General features: G+C 37.1%; 1 long non-coding RNA gene across 2 annotated transcripts in view; it reads right to left on the bottom strand.

The window, feature by feature from the left end:
- Positions 1 to 8,285: 8,285 nt before the first annotated feature.
- The window catches only part of LOC141379180 (uncharacterized), a 36,117-nt gene continuing 26,549 nt past the window's right edge, over positions 8,286 to 17,853 (bottom strand). The window contains exon 6 of one of the 2 annotated variants that reach the window (XR_012395258.1): positions 8,286 to 10,536. This is a non-coding gene — a long non-coding RNA (uncharacterized lncRNA). The remainder of the gene's footprint in view (positions 10,537 to 17,853) is intronic. The other variant, XR_012395257.1, reaches the window with a different exon arrangement.

The following is a 17,853-nucleotide window of genomic DNA, read 5'->3' as shown; positions in this document are numbered from 1 at the left end:
ATTGTTGTGAAAAGCACTATACAAACAAATTGAATTGAATGAACTGAATTTAATGTTAACTCAAGTAAACATAAATAATGTGCACATAGGTGTTGAAATATTATCATTTGGAAAAACATATTGAGCAATAAATATTAATGCTAAATGTAATAATTGACCAACGCACATTGATTGGGTCAGATAACCATTGGGTTACATTTTAATACTAAATATTTTAAATGTTTTCATTATTATTATTATTATTGTTTATTATTATTATGTTTATTATTATTATTATTATGTTTATTATTATTATTGTTATTGTTGTTGTTTATTATTATTATTATCATCATTATTATTTCTATTATTCTTTATTATTATTATTATTGTTTATTATTATTATTATTATTATTATGTTTATTATTATTGTTATTGTTTATTATTATTATTATTATTATTATTATTATTATTATCATCATTATTATTACTATTATTGTTTATTATTATTATTATTATTGTTGTTTATTATTATTATTATTATTATTATTATTATTATTATTATTATTATTATGTTTATTATGTTTATTATTATTATTATTATTTCTGTTGTTTATTATTATTATTATTATTATCATTATTATTACTATTATTCTTTTTAATTTTTTTTATTATTTTTACTCATTGCTTTTTATTTATCTGCTTAGTCCTTTTATTAATTCGGGTCGCCACAGCGGAATGAACCGCCAACTTATCCAACACATTTTTTACGTAGCGGATGCCCTTCCAGCTGCAACCCATCTTTGGAAAACATCCAAACACACTCATTCACACTCATACACTAAAGACAATTTAGCTTACCCGATTCACCTGTACCGCATGTCTTTCGACTGTGGGGGAAACCGCAGCACCCAGAGGAAACCCACACGAACGTAGTGAGAACATGCAAACTCCACACAGAAACGCCAACTGACCCAGCCGAGGCTCAAACCTTCAGTGACCTTCTTGCTGTGAGGTCACAGCACTACCTACTGCACCACTGAGTCTCCTATTGTTATTATTGTTTATTATTATTATTATTATTTTGTATTATTATTATATGTTGCTGTTTTAAACCAAGTAGATTTATACATTTTTGACTAATATATTTAGTTTAACATGTCCTCGATGTTTAACAGAGCAAATAATTGTTCATAGTATTTCCTATAATATTTTTTTTTTTCTTCTGGAAAAAGTCTTTATTTATTTTTTTTATTTCAGCTAGAATAAAAGCAGTTTTTAATAATAATTCAACAGTATTAGCCCCTTAAGGAATATAATTTGATTGGCTACAGAACAAACCACAGTTATATGATGACTTCTAACTTTTTCCTAAATAATCTTTAAATGGCTCTTGAGGTTGAATACTACACTGTACGACCCAAAAAGTTAAGTTAACTCAAACCATTTGAGGAAACCGATTGCAACAAACCATTTAACTTCAAAAACTAACCCTAATGTGTGCTGTGGACTTAATCCATTTGAGTAAATGAAGCAATTTGAGCACAGTAAAACCCAATAAATGAAGAGAACTCAAACCGACTGTAAAACCCAATAAGTTAAGCCAACTCAAACTGTTTGAGGAGACCAATTGCAACAAACCATTTGAGTTAAACTTATCTATATGAGTTCTGTGAACTTCCTTCATTTAAGTTGAAGTAATGAGGTATTTAATTAACTCAATACCTTCAACACTGAGTTCAAAACTCTTTTCAAATGAGTAGAATTAACTTTCAGTCAATTTTGAGTCAACTAAACTCATTTGGTAAAGCTAAATCTGACTTCATCTGTATTCCTGCTCCATGTTTAGCATGTGTTTTCTCTCCCTCAGTTTGAGTTGTTAGTTGTCATCAGTGTTTACTTGCATTGCTATACTCCTGTGTTTTTCCTGTGCTCCTGCGTGTCTGTTGATTTGCTTTATCGTTAATGAAAGTGACTCCTGCACATAGATCCCGTCTCTCTACTCTTCTTGCAGCAACCGACTGTGACAGATTACTGGTATCAGTACTTTCATAACAGCGCAATTGTCTCATGCACAATATAACCATGGACGTGCGTTGAGAAAGTAAACAGGATTGATTTTGATTTCACGTCGAGTTTAGAAAAAATCCCGAACACAGCTCCTCGGGGCTAGATTCATCAAAGCTCTTCTGTGAACTCGGTGTTGTTTATATGTGTATTTTTAGTGCTGCGATTAATGCAGGAGTTCAGGAGGTTACACAGAGAATGAAGAATGAATCTTGAAGGGGACCTATTATGCAGTTTTTACAAGATGTAACGTGTATGAAGATGTAGACGTGTGAATATTTTAAGTTTTCTTGCTTAATTTGCTTCATTCGTGCGTGACATTCACTTCCCAATAGACACGGTTTGGTGTCATGGGCAGGGCTTGTGTCTGCCAGGTGACTCTAGCTTCGTTGCTAAATGGCTAACATGGACTTTATTGAGGGAATAGCTGTGTTTATCTGCTTTAGGAAGGATGAAAAACACCATAAATATTCATTTGGCGTGGTGTCTGAGTCCACTAGATCCTATCAGTGGTGCACCCTGCTCTCTGAGTTCATCATCTCCTCCAGAAACAGTTCCTGGATGATGGAGGCTTTCAGCCGTGCTTCTGACTGAGCCGAGCCCAGTTGATGAGCTGTTGTCTGGTGTCGATTAAAGGATTTCCCCTCGGGACACCAACAGCAGGCATTAATCACGCTCCTAAAGGAGCCCATAATGGGCAAAACAATTAACTCGTGTTGATTCCTTCGCAGCCCCAGCTTTGTTTCGTTCTTCAAGACTCTTCTAGGAGTTGTTGTCATAGCAACAGTTCTGGTAGCTCAAACCTGCTCGGGAGCAGGCTCATTTTATATAAACAGGATTAGATTGAGTCTTTTCAAGCCAAGGTAATACAGAACGTATGTACCAAATGCTGATATGTTCTTACAGTAGTAGTTATATACACTTGGGAATATAGTAAATAGTAAAAAAAATAAAATAAATGAATTATATATATATATATATATATATATATATATATATATATATATATATATATATATATATATATATATATATATATATATATGAACACGGATAAGAAAATCAAACACGGTGAGTCTAAAAACTAGGGGTGTCAAAATTACAGTGTAAAATGCAGACACGCACAATTTGGTATCGACCACTGCTCCCCTTAAGGGGCACCTAGGTTACCCCTTTTTTCAGATTTAATACAAGTCTTTTGCGTCTCTAGAATGTGTATATAAAGTTTCAGATCAAAATACCCATCAGATTTTTCATTATACCTTTTACAAGATGCTGTTTTATACTGATTTCCAGCAGGGGGTGGTTTTGTCGTACTGCGCCTTTAAGACGATTCTTTCCCGCCTACTGTTTCTACATGCCTCCTCCCTCAGCTGCGTCAGACAACAGACAGACAAAGGAAGAAGGTCTCACGTAGCGTTTGTGAGATACTACAGTAAGAACTAACCTTTACTAATCAGTATTGTGAAGTTGCATTGATGAGTCACACACAATATCGTTACAAAGTTAACGCGCGCGCGCACACACACACACCACAGATGACACAAACACACACACACACACACACACACACACACACACACACACACACACAGGCAGGCAGACAGAGCGTGCTTAGCTTAGTTAAGGCTAACCTCAAGTACTGTGTGGATATCTGTTATGCTAATGTACAAAATAAACCTGATTTAACTTCCACAAACCTGGATTGAAGCGTCTTCTTTTATAATTGTTCTGACACGCGGCTGTGCTGATGAAGTAAAGCTGAAGTAAAACGCTGTAATTAATTACACACATACTCTGTTTTAAAACACTTTAAACATGTGAAACTCACTCTTAATCACATTTGATGATGATTGCTGATCCTAGCGAACAGAACAGAGCTTTTATTCCCGGTTGCTCTGCGTATGTCTGCCTGGTCTTGTTGACATATTCACGCGACTACCGGAACATGTTAATGCGCGCAGCTGTCAATCAATTCGGTGGGCGGGGGGATCGCACACCTACGTAATGGTGCGATCGATTTTGAAAACAGCTCCAATTGGCCGACCCTTTTTTTGTAGTTAAATTGAAAAAAAAGGACTGGGTGTGTTCATATTACCCCAGTATAACGGTCTATACACTATACCAACAAAAAGATCTGTCCAAACAGCTTGAAACGTAGATTTTTTACCATTGGTGTCCTTTAAGGCCTCGCAATAAGCGTTTAGCCGGGAGAGATCGCGCGTAGCGGAGCTCTCAGTAAGGGACCGTCAGAAAAGTGCTTTCTTTTTTTTTTCTTCTTTTTTTTGCTCTGCTCAGCGCAAGCTCTCCCAGATAAACAAGCCCCCCCCCCCACCCCCCCACCCCAAAAAAAAAATAACACTGTGTATGTAAAGCATCAACAATGGACCGTGATGCACCGAGATATCGAATTAAACAGAATCGATGGCATGATAATAGCAACCAGTATAGGTTCACACCTCTACTAAAAACCCCTTTTTATTGTTAGGAACTACTTTCTTCCATCATTCATTCACATCTGCAGCTGACATCAGAACAGCAGAAGCCGTTACTAATTCACCAATGAATGATTCTCTATAGCGTAATGTCTAAAGTGAGGACAAAACAGCTGATTTTGCTTAAAGGGTCACGAAACACCAAAACACATGTTTTGAGCTGTTGACAGTGGTATATGTGTCCCACACTGCTAAAAACACTATTAGGACACCTATATTTCACTAAAAAGTGTAAATTGGTTGTTTTTGCGTTATTTCAAGCATATTCGTACTTCCTGTTTGAAACGAATTTTTGAAGCTGCGTCACGGCCATGACATAATAGCGTGTATTCCAGCGTGCAGACTGGACGTCTGTGCCTGAGTGAGTCTTATTACGTCTTACAGTGTGCTGCATTAATGCATGAGTAAGGCTTGGGTCAAACCAATCAGCGCGCTCTATTGTGCAACTTCATTAATATTCATTATTGTCACCGTGTTTACACCACAAAGACGCCACGTTGTGTTGGCAAAACAAGCGTGAAGTGTTGCTTTTATAGTTTGCTGCTGTTAAGTTTCGTTTTCATTTTCTCTCTGTGAGAGCTCAGAGTCACGTGTGGATTAACAGTGTACGCGACGCTCGACAACAATAACTTACGTGTCTAAGGAGGATTATTGTTTACCTGAGAGCTGTTCTCATCTGCAAACGCTGAGATCCGGATTTGCTTGTAGTATTCTCTTAATAAAGACGCGGCTCTAGTTGCTGGTGATTGTTCTGTCTCTACAGATTTGGTAAGTGAGCGACCAGTGCTCTTTGTTTATTCAGTTTGTTGGTATCGAATTAAGTTAAATATTGCACTGAGTGCAGAAATGTTAGCACCGCATTTTGTGACCAGAATAACACACGCGGCTTTGTGACACTACCTGCCGTGTGCATCTAAGTTTCCGGGAAATGCAGAGTTTTTTTTCTCATTCGCCGTGCGGTATCAAACATTGCATGAAAAATACACGCTTACAGCAGTTCCTCGAATCAAATATCTCGTTTGTCGCGAGAGGCATGAATGAATTCCCTGAATGAAAGAGCCAAACTGCAGTTAAAGTCCAACATTTAATGATTTGGCAAATAATTCGACTACAGATGTCCATGTAGGTTAACACCATCACTTTCTCCTGTCTGTGTGTGTGTGTATTTTGACTCTGAAACTCGCGCGTGCACAAATAGACACTCCCACACCATCCCACTTTAGTTCCTCTGACACTCCCCCCTAAACAGAGCTGGACACGCCCACTTTTCTGACTTTTTCCAAAGTAGAGGTGTGAAAACACCCTGCTGAAACGAGGGGGTTTCATGGCCCTTTAAGATTATAAGGCTGAACGTAACATGAAATGCCATCCATCTACAGAGATATCTTCTTACAGTGTTACACTCAACAAAATTTCCCTCTTGCAATCGGAATACCACAATAATTAACTTCGAAAAAAGAAAAGCAATCCCTACCAGACTGCTGTTGTGTTTGCGATAAAGAAAAACGCTAAACACATGTGGACATGTTCTTTCTTTCTGCCAACACAACACACATTCCCGATATGCGCGCAAATCTGTATAAATACAGCACTACAGCATACAACATACTCTGAAAATCCAAGAGACCGGGGGGAGGGGGTGGGGGGGAAGGGTTGGTGTTCAGGGAGTAAAACGTACTAGTGTAAACAAGGCCTCAGATCCAGACATTTTAATCTGATTCACAAACTTGTTTGAAGAACCAAATTAGCTAGAGATAAGTTATCAAGACTAAAAGATCCAGGATCTGCCAAATCATCTTACATCGTTTAAGCGAGGTACAAAGAACGGACCCCAGATCTGAGAATTTAAATGAAAACAAACAAGAAGAGCATTTTCAGATTTTAATTTTGGACTACAAGGGCAAATTTTTTTCTTAATGACACACACAGATGAATTGTTCACCAAAAAACCAGCAATGTGGGTTCACAAAACCAATATGTTTAGTTTTGATTTCATTTGTACTCTAAGGTGAATCACACTCAAAGCGAACCACAAACAGTTTCTGTCTAGTGACGGCAATCCTGATAAATGGCTGGTTTACTTTGAAGCCGTTCTGGACACCCGGTTATCTTGATCAAAGCCCTGAGGTCATGTGCTCTGGCCCGCGTCTGGAGTCACGCGTGACGGCTATTCTGTGTGACATGACACTTCTTTGACATTTCATTTCACCCATCAGATAATAGCAACGAGGGGGATTGCAGCTCATGTGCTCACTTTGGAATATATCTGTATAGTAAAGGCAGGTTTGGTGGGATTAAAGCGGTTTCAGTCACTGAAACAGTGCACAGTTGAGCTAAATATGGCTCTGGATGTCTTTTGTTGAACAAGATCAGTGCCTCAAGAAATTTGCAGGGACATTATATATACATGTCTGTGTTTTTGAGGCTGTTTGCTCATTCATTCATTTTAGTCTCATCGGTTATAAACCCGATCGCTCAAACCACATCAGAAGGTGATCTAGAACGCATTCCAGATTAAACTAGACAGGTATAATCCTTTTTTAGACAAAATTAATATAAAATAAATAAATTATGACCTGGAGAAAATCTGGCCTGCGCCTGAAACACCTTCACAGCCAAAATTCTATTAAAACATGTTTACTATAAGCATAAAACATGTGCTCTAACTCTACAGGCCTATAGCCAGGGGGGTTCAGAAGACCCAGCCCTCACTGACAAAGGTCCAGAATTTGTCCCATACATGAGCTCATTTGTCCTATTTTAACTGTAATGCCATCAAATATAATGAAAATAATCCATCGAAAAAGGCTTTAAGACCAAACGGAATCCTCTGCGGGCTTTTGCTTCGGTGGGACTATAATCTGGTGCAAGAGAAATCTTCTTTCACTACTGTATTGTTTTTAAACAGAGAAAACATTTTACAGGTCACGTTTATTATAAATCTTGGACCTTATTCCTGAAATAAAAATGAGCAAGAAAAAGGTGTGAAGCACCAGAAGCGGACCATATTAAATTAGTTTGAAAACATTTTGGCTATTGTTAACATCCAGGAATTTTTTACTTTTTTTTTTCCTCCAAAGTGGCTAGAATAAATCTGAAGAATTCATTATATTTGTTTTATTATTATGTTTTAATTATAAATGTATGCATATATATATATATATATATATATATATATATATATATATATATATATTTTATTTTTTATTTTATTTTTTTTTATTGAAAGGGCCAAATTGTGACTGAGGACAGTTGAATGTGCTGGCCAGATTGTTTTTTGTCTAATAAATGAAGGCTACAGTTTTTTTTTACTTTAAAACTTTAACAGATTGCTATTTTTTTCCTATTGATATATGATGTAATAAATTTGTATTTTAAAAATTAGTCCTGTTTTAGATTTTTTTTATTTAAATTTTTCAGGAAATACTTTTAGTACATCAAAAAGTGTGCTTATGATGACATCTGACTAGCAAATCTAGCAAAAAAAACAAAAAACAAAACACTAATATGCAGTACTTAAATCTCATAGTTATATAGAAACTGTGGTGTATAACTGCAAAAAGGTCCACTTTTTGAGAAAAAATAACCACCCCTTTCACCAGGCTGGCTACGGGCCTATATAAATATTAATATATATCTTTTTACTCAAAATATAACAACAGCCAAAATATATTCAAATTAATTTAATATATATATATATATATATATATATATATATATATATATATATATATATATATATATAATATTTGTTTTATTTCTGCTAGAATAGTAAGAAAAGTTGTAATTTTTTTAAAAACCATTTAAAGTCAATTTTATTTGCCCTCTTAAGCAATATTTATTTTTGATCGTCTACAAAACAAATGTCAAAATTAAGCAAAATTTTCATTAAAAAAAGTGAAATAATCTCACAGTGGGGTTGACAATATAAGATTTTATGATTTGAATTTTTTATTGATTTTCTTATTTGCAAATGATGGATATGAATATTAAATACAGAGCATTAACATAAAAACAGAACAATAAAATACATCAAATATCCATTTATTCATTTTCTTTTCAGCTTAGTCCCTTTAATAATCAGGGGTTGCCACAGTGGAATGAACCGCAAACTTATCCAGCATATGTTTTACACAGAAAATGCCCTTCCAGCCGCAACCCAATACTGGGAAACACCCATACACACTCATTCACACACACATGGCCAACTTAGTTTATTTAATTCATCTATAGTGTGTTTGGACTGTGGGGGAAACTGGAGCACCCAAAAGGAAACCCACACCAAAAAACAAAAAAGAAGAAGAAAATAATAATAATAATAATATTTAAAATTAATATCATATAATTGCATGTTTTTAGTACTTTTTCAAATGTTGTAAATGTCCCCTCAGAAATGCAAATAAAACGATGCATGTAAATAAATTATTTAGATCTTTGTCTTATTAAGAGGAAAGGGCATATCCCAGATACATACATAGTAATCTGCACGTTGGTGGACAATAAATGATCTGGCATTTGTGGCAAACCTTAGCTGTGCTGTTTTTAAAGAGTTGTGAGTCATCCTTCTCTCGCAGGACTAAAAATAGATCCAATCATTTGGCAGTTCTGGGCTTTGGATCATTTAAACAATAAAGCACTAAATTAAACATTACTGATGCATGCGAAGGCTACGAGAGGGTCGCAGAGAAAACTGGAAAATGGACAAAAACATCTGAAGCTGAGCAGAATACTTAATTATTCACAATGCACTTTAACTGACGGGTTTGTTGGATTGTAACAGCGTCCTACAGCTAAATTAAAAGAATTAGTTGGTATTTACAGTATGGTTTTATTAATTAAAGTTAATGCGTTTATTAACATGAGCTAAAAAAGAACAATAATAGTACAGGATTTATTCAATAATAGTACAGCAATACTAGCCTAATCTCACAAGGAAACATAAGTTACATTTTGTCAGTTTAGTGGCTAATTCGTACAAGTTTAGTTGTACGAAAATGTACGATTTTAAAAAGGAGGCGTGGCACCAAACCCCACCCCTAATCCCAACCATCATTGGGTGATGAGTAAATCGTTCTAAATAATCCGAATTAGATCGTACAATATCATACGAATCAGCCACTAAATCAAAAAGTTACGAATTGTCGTGAGATTGAGTTGGCAATACTGATGCATTATTAAAAAAAATATTAAGACTTGTAAATGTAGTTGTACACTGTTTGATTATGTTATTGACTAATTAACTACATTATATAATGACAGGGCGGTATGGCGGCTTGGTGGTTAGCACTGTTGCCTATGTTACGTGTTTAAGGTGTTTTAGTGGGATGCTGTAACATTTAGGTGAGACAGGTGTAATCTATGCGACGGATCAAGGATGAGGCAGGAATCGATTCTCTTATTTAAGCTTTTAACTCAATAGTTGAAACAATATGAAACAATAATAAACGGGGAAAAAAAGAAATAAACATTTATAATTATTATCTTTCAACAAAAACAATGAGTGTAAGCCAAATAAAAGAAATCACCTAAACAAACAATCCTTAAATCTCAAGTCTAAAATAGGCGACAAAAAGAAATACAAATAAAAACCGAGACCTTCAGTGTATACGACACCTGAACTAAACTAATTAAACTACAAAACTCAATGTACACAGGTGGCAAAACACTCAAACTAATCTAACAAAACATCAATCTAAACTAAAACAAACCGGATAAGACGGTCAAAGCTTTGTTTAGAATCACACAACAACCATCACATTACGTTACTTAAAGCCAACGAAGTTCAACAAGCAAACTCGAATTACCACTGAGATAATAGATCACTGAACAGACGAAGCATTGCACAATCAAATTGTGTGGAGCACAAATGGTACGCTGAGGCAGAGCGCACACAACACACTGGTCTGTCGGAGCTTTAAATCCTTGCGGCGTGTCTGGGGATTGGTGGAACAGACACTGTGATAATGATGATGGACAGAATGGTGAACCAATAAGAAACCTAAGGGCAAACGGAGAGAAGGGTGAAAAAACATAGACAAAGAAAACATCAAACGTAACACCTAACAGTAAAAGGTCGCTGGTTCGAGCCCTGGCTGGATCAGTTGAGGTTTCTGTGTGGAGTTTACATGTTCTCCCTGTGTTGGTTTCCCCCAGGTGCTTCAATTTCCCCCCTCAGCCCAAACGCATGCGCTATAAGTGAACTAATTAAGCTAAATTGTCTGTAGTGTGAGTGTGTGCAAGAGTGTGTGGGAGTTTTCCAGTGTTGGGTTGCTGCTGGAAGTGCATCCGTTATGTTAAATGGGCTGGATAAGTTGGCAGTTCATTCCACTGTGGTGACCCCTGATTAATAAAGGGACTAAGCCGACAAGAAAATGAATGAATAAATGTATATGCATATTAAATATTAAATGTAAGTGATGTTAATATACCAGTTTAAATAAGTGTAACCAAACCAAAACACATACAAAAAAGAGAGTGGTGGTGGTGGTGGTGGTGGGGGGGGGGGGGTTGCCAATATCATACCCATAATTGTTATATTTTTGTAATAATATCCCTCCATAAATAACGCAGATGAATGTGAAATACAGAGCATTAACATAAAATCACAGCAATGCAATATAAATAAATAAATAAACTAGTGGTGGGCCGTTAACGTGCTACGTTAATGCGAGACTCTTATCAAGCGATAAAAAAAATATCACTATAATCGCCTAATCTATTCTCAAAGTTGGGTTGGGAGCTGGGTCTATTCTACGCAAGCTATCATGACCTTGATATTTTAGCGTGGATGTATACCTGACCCGTGAGCCGTCTGACAAAAAAAGTGCCCTTCTGAATCAAATCAGCAGGATTCTCTTCTGGATCTTTCACTTACTTTGAAGATTCTACTGACTGCACTTACATGGACATCTGTAGTCTAGTTATTTGCCTTAATAGACAATAATATATTTAAGGTGTTTACGTGAAGTGCTTTCATGTAAGAGTTTCCTGTGATTTTAGGTGACTTTAACTGCAGTTCGGCAGTTTCACTTTAACTTATGAACATTTCATTCATGCCCCTGTGACAAACTGGGCTATTAGACGCAAATAATGAGTAAGGACTGGTGAGAGTGTTATAGAATTTAAAAACGCACGCCAAATGGAAAGAAAAAACTTCCGCATTTCGCGATGTGTGTGTGCGGTCCTTTACTGACAGATATGAGTGTGGATCTTGTTGGAAAATATAGCGAATCAGTCCTACATGATGGTAATAGTTTGATTGCGGTGTTTACTTCAATAATACCTCTAATATCTGCATACTCCACATGTCTTAAATCCATTTCTGTTTAGTTCAGTTATGACTTTAGTCGGATTAAGGTGATCAAAAAATAAATAAATAAATAAATAAATAAATAAATAAAATATTTGAATAAATTGTTAGCATACAAAAGTACATCTTATTGAACATCATTCATTTTTATCACCAATTATTATAGTAGAACAGTTTCTCAAGCAGTTTGTGATGCATTTTGCAAACAGGAGATGAGCCCCTTCTCTAATGCGCCACCTGGCTTGAGAAACCCGTTCTCAAAGACTTACTTTTAGTCATTATTTGGGTAGCACACATATTCTAAATGCCTTCGGCAGAATTCGAATGAGCCATTTTTAATCTAGATTAATCCAGATTAATTCCGAGATTAATCTAGAATATATATATATATATATATATATATATATATATATATATATATATATATATATATATATATATATATATATAGTAGCGAGGCAGAGGGAAAACACAACCACAGTTAGATGATGTTACAAACAATGCCCCGGAGGGTGCTTTATTTACAAGTGAGTAAGGAGTGAATGAGTGCTCTTCTTAAGGGTGCGTGCTCAAGTGCTCCGGGGAGAGGGTGAAGTCTGGTGAGAGGTATGGTGCTGGATCGGTCACGAGCTGGATTCGGCTGTGGGAGAGACAGAGAGAGACAAGCGTTAGCGCAGGGAGTCATGTGCAAATGAAGCTCAGTTTCCTTCTGTGTGGGGCTGGCTTATATCTCTCCCTGGCTGATGAGGTCCAGCTGTGAGCGATCCGGGGTTGATGAGTGATCCAGCTGGTGTGGATTTGTGCCCAGGGCGACGTGGTACTAGCTGACTCGCTACAATATATATATATATATAAATATATATATATATATATATATATATATATATATATATATATATATATATATATATATATATATATATATTCAAATAAACTAACATCTTATTACCATAATTGTTTTGTTGTCTAGTTACATGTTTGCTAGCATTGTGGGTCACAAAAGTTTAGAAATTTCCCCCATTTCTTATTCTTCTTCCTTAAAAAATAATAAAAAAATAAAAGAATAAATAAATAAATCAGTATTTGTTTACTCATTTTAAGACTCTTATGACTTTCTTCATGCAATACAAAAGCTGTATTTATGACTTTTATGTTGATTTTTTTTGCCATTATTTTCTCCATTCACCATCATTTCAATAAGAATTTAAAAAGGAAATTCTTACAAAAAATAAATAAATAAAAACATCTGATCCATATCAAAGAGAGTGTTTTTAATGTGAACCGAGCCTAATTGATTAAGAAACCTACGGATTATGTGTCTGCATCAGATTCACGAGTTATTCTCAGCTCATTGTGTTCCCTTTTAAAATGAGAGCACAGCACGTCCGTTTTGTGCACTTTGTCTTCAAACACCTGATAGCAAACGCTCCAAAAATGCACCTTTGAAAGTAAAGGGTGATGCAGAGGGAGGCAAACCGCTGTGGCTTTTCATCATTGTTCGCCATCTCTGTCCACCGAAAGCTCTAAAATTACTGAGGGTGAATAAGGCCAGCTTCATGCAGACAGAAACACAGACAACGCTGTGTCAAACCTGGCTTAATGCACAATCCCTGTGGAAGACTCGCTTTTAAAGAGCCACATAAAGAGGATTAGCTGCTTTTTGTTTGGAGATATTTGTTCTCCTGTGTAATAATTCGACTCAAAGTGAGACACTTGAAAGTGAAAATGACTTTCTGAGAGTGTTAAAGTACAGAGTTCTGGAGTCTGCTTGTTTGTGTTGGGTGTTAACGATGAAAGGAGTTTTTCAAGCATCACAATATACAAATGTAATGCTTACTAACCCCCAGGGCCGTTAATATCGAAGTTGATATTTAGCCGCATTATATTTTGTGTTTCATAACTTCTCATTTTTACGAGCCCAAGACTCAACTCCCAGCCTGGGGTCCGTTCTTTGTACGTGGACTACTCAGTTAGCTGGATTTGGATATTGACGATTTAACATGATCCAAGATCGTTTCGTTCTTCAAAACTCATCCGAGAGTTGTTGTCATAGCAACAGTTCTCGTAGCTCAAACCTGCGTAGGAGCCAAGTGTGCCGCAAGCCTACGTTCGAGTGAAGGTTTCGGCCGTTAGATCACCCCCTGGGGGCTGGCTGCAGTACAAGTCATAAAGCCCGCCTCCTCCGTGTTAATGAAGGAGACTTGAGCCCAAATAAAAAAATATATTACACTTGCAATAAAATGTCCCGAAAGATAGTCGTGGTCGATTAAGGCACTGGTTATTGTGCTGAAATAGGTGCAGATCTTCATTTTTGTAAACAGTTTGTTTTTAGCAGTAATTTAATGCTGGGCGTGTCATCGTGATTGACAGCTGTGATTGACAGTTTCTCAAAGCGCGGCGTCTGAGCTTCGGCAGGAGACTGAAGTAGACTGAAATGTTATTATTCGATTTCTGTGTTATTTTACCATGACAAAATGAGTTCAGCAGTAAACTATAGTTTCTGACATACATGATCCTGGTGGAACACTGTTTATTCGCTAAGTTCAGGGCTTTTTTCGGGCTTTATTAGTTTGCTGATACACGCCTAGCCACCCAGATAGCAAAACACAGTTCCGGCTAGATTCTCGCCTGCCGGAGACTTATCTCTTAGAGCTCAGACTGACTAATGTTACCTCTGCTGGACCTACTCCGGATGCCTGGACTCACTGCCCGATTCCAGTCCGAGTCAATCGAGCCAGATGCGGCGGCCGAGCGAGCAGGCGCTGCCGCATGCGAGCCGGAATCAGCCTGCGACGCCGCGAGTAGGTTATGCGCTGCGGCCTGGAACTGGCGCGATTGAATATATAAAACCCTCATATTTGTTAACGTTATTACATCCATTTGTGTTGATATGACAGCAAACGCATGCTGAGAAGTTCGGGGGGCGTAATTGATTTTACATAAAGCGTTTGATTGGAAGCTCGACTCTGCTCATTTTCGCGGCTCCTCCTCTGGCTCCATCAGACAGTCCTTCTGCGCATGTCTGGCTCCAATTTCAGCAGTCTTTTGCGACAGTTTGTGCCCGTCAAGCAGGCGTTTTGCCCTCAAGGCGTTCAATGGGAAAAAGGGCTGTCGCGTCGTCCATATTTTTTACAGTCATTAGTAGGAGCAGGTTCATTTTATATAAACAAAATTAGATTGGGTCAGTTCAAGCTAAGATGATACTGAAATGTACCGAATGCTGATAATTTCTTACAGTAGTTGTATACACTTGGGAAAATAGTAAATATATATTTTTAATTATATATTCATTCATTCATTCATTTTCTTGTCGGCTTAGTCCCTTTATTAATCCGAGGTCGCCACAGCGGAATGAACCGCCAACTTATCCAGCAAGTTTTTACGCAGCGGATGCTCTTTAAGCTGCAACCAATCTCTCGGAAACATCCACACACACACACTACGGACAATTAAGCCTACCCAATTCACCTGTACCGCATGTCTTTGGACTGTGGGGGAAACTGGAGCACCCAGTGGAAACCCACGCGAACGTAGGGAGAACATGCAAACTCCACACAGAAACGCCAACTGAGCCGAAGCTCGAACCAGCGACCATCTTGCTGTGAGGCGACAGCACTACTGCGCCACTGCTTCGCCCTAATTTTATATATATGTATATGGGGCATGATGGGTGGCACGTTTGCCTCACAGCAAGAAGGTTGCTGTTTCGAGCCTCGGCTGGGTCAGTTGTAGAGTTTGCATGTTCTACCCATGTTTGCATGGGTTCCCTCCGGGTGCTCCATCCCCACCCCCCACCCCCCAGTCCAAAGCCATGCGGTAGAGGTGAATTGGGTTTGCGAAAAATTGACCGTAGTGTGTGTGTGTGTGTGAGAATGAGTGTGTATGGATGTTACCAGTGATGGGTTGCAGCTGGAAATGCATCCGCTGCATGAAACATGTGCTGGATAAGTTGGCCGTTCATTCCGCTGTGGCGACCCCGGATTAATAAATGGACTAAGCTAAAAAGAAAATGAATGAATAAACATTTTTATTATCATTTTTATTATCATTATTATTATCAGTGGCAGACTGACCATAGGGAACACCTAGACATTTCCCGCCCCTAATTATTATATAATGATAAAAAACAGAACCGGTTGCAGCTGGAAGGCCATTCGCTGCGTGAAACATATGCTGGAAAAGTTGCCGGTTTATTCCACTGTGGCAACCCCAGATTAATAAAGGGACTAAGCCAAAAAGAAAATGAATGAATGTATGAATGAATAACAACTATTATTATTATTAGTAGTAGTAGTAGTAGTTTTATGCATATTTTATATTTATCAAAAACATGGTCCTATTTAACTTTTACTAATTTAAAAAAAACTTTTAAAAGTAAAATGTTTTATATAAAATTTTCTAAATTAATGGATTTAATTTAGGAAAGGTATAAATGGTATTATTAATATCATGCAAATTAAATACCTTTGTTTTTTTTTTGTTTTTTTTTACAGATATGAAAATAGACAACTTTCTGTACATCTCCCAGTGGAAATTGCTAAAAGTGAAATGCTTCGCATAAACTCTCTTAAACGGTATTATTAATGTACATGCAAATTAAATAGCATTACATTTTTTAAGATATACATGAAAATAACAAACCCAGGCTCATTATAGATATATTATTGATACATACCCCTAGATACACATCCGGAGATCACGAAATATGTCCCAGTGAGGTTTATTTTGCAATTTTTGTTTTCGTGAATCCACCAGAGGCAGCTGTGTACGCTTTTTCAGATCTCAAATTTCTTTTGCAATTGCCATTCGCGCCTGCTGATTTCACGTAAATCCACCAGAGGTCGCTGTTGACAGACTGGCCGACCAACCAACAGATAACACACCCACCCTCTTCCCTAAACCCAACCAATAGTGTTTTCAAAAGCAATCCAGAAAAACAAAAGCCCTTATGGCGGCCTTATTTTTACCACGTTTTAGATCTTACCATGTTCTCTGTTTACTTGTTTATTTTATTTTTTGCATGTTGTTTCGGTTTTTGTCTGCTTTCTGGAAAAGATCTTCGCCATACTTGAACCCTGCCATCATGGTCAACTTCAACAGAACAGAAGCCGTCAGTGGCATCATACCGCATCGTAGCATTTGTTTTAAAGACAAAATGCAGCCATATGTACCTCTGGCTACATAATTAGTGCTCTCCAGAAATGTATACAGGGGTACGTTTATACAATGAGCGAACTTTCACAACTTTCTGTGCATACTATGCATGTGAAAAATCATTACAAGTAAAATGCTTCCCATAAACGTTCTTAAATTGTATTATTATTATTATTATTATTATAAATAATATACTTGCAAACTAAAGAACATGACATTTTTTAAATATATACAAGACAATAGCCAACTTTCTGTGCATGCCTGTGCAGAGACCTGAAGTCATTGTCTATTCCTGAGCTCAAACTGATGCATGTAGCACCGCAGGCCACAGTCTCATGAGAATAATTGTAGTTTTATCAAGGTGTCTCACCGTCAGCTCAATGCCACTCATTCTGACAGCAGACCCGTGGCCTCGCAATCCCTGTATTTGTCTTCTTCTTTGACAGTCTGCGAGAGGCCTTTCAGCGAATGTTTTATCTTCAGGAAAGAATTGTTACTGTCAAGGAGTTTGAAGCCATGGTCAACGGTCACAATAGTAAGACCCACATTAGACTTGAGCGCTTTCAGATAAGAGAAATGACCCTAGTATAATATAAAATACAATATCATTTACTCGACTGTCCTTGATGAAAACGGTCGAAATCAAGAAGGACGGCTTTTTGGATAGAACAGGATATTATCACTTGCAAAATGCTCTGAAATAGAGCTTATCCTTGCAATGCAACTATTGCGGATTCTGTTTGAAAAGCCATAGAGTGAGTGGAGCTCTTTTTATATTAGAGCCAGTGTTTTGTGCCTTTCAACACTTTCTGGCAAAGGTAAAAAGACTTCTTTTTACACACGTCTCCTTTA

The sequence above is a fragment of the Danio rerio genome, chromosome 19, assembly GCF_049306965.1.
Source record: "Danio rerio strain Tuebingen ecotype United States chromosome 19, GRCz12tu, whole genome shotgun sequence".
Lineage (NCBI taxonomy): Eukaryota > Metazoa > Chordata > Actinopteri > Cypriniformes > Danionidae > Danio > Danio rerio.
Note: the sequence above shows the minus strand (reverse complement) of the source record. Positions and strands in the feature narration are given on the sequence as shown.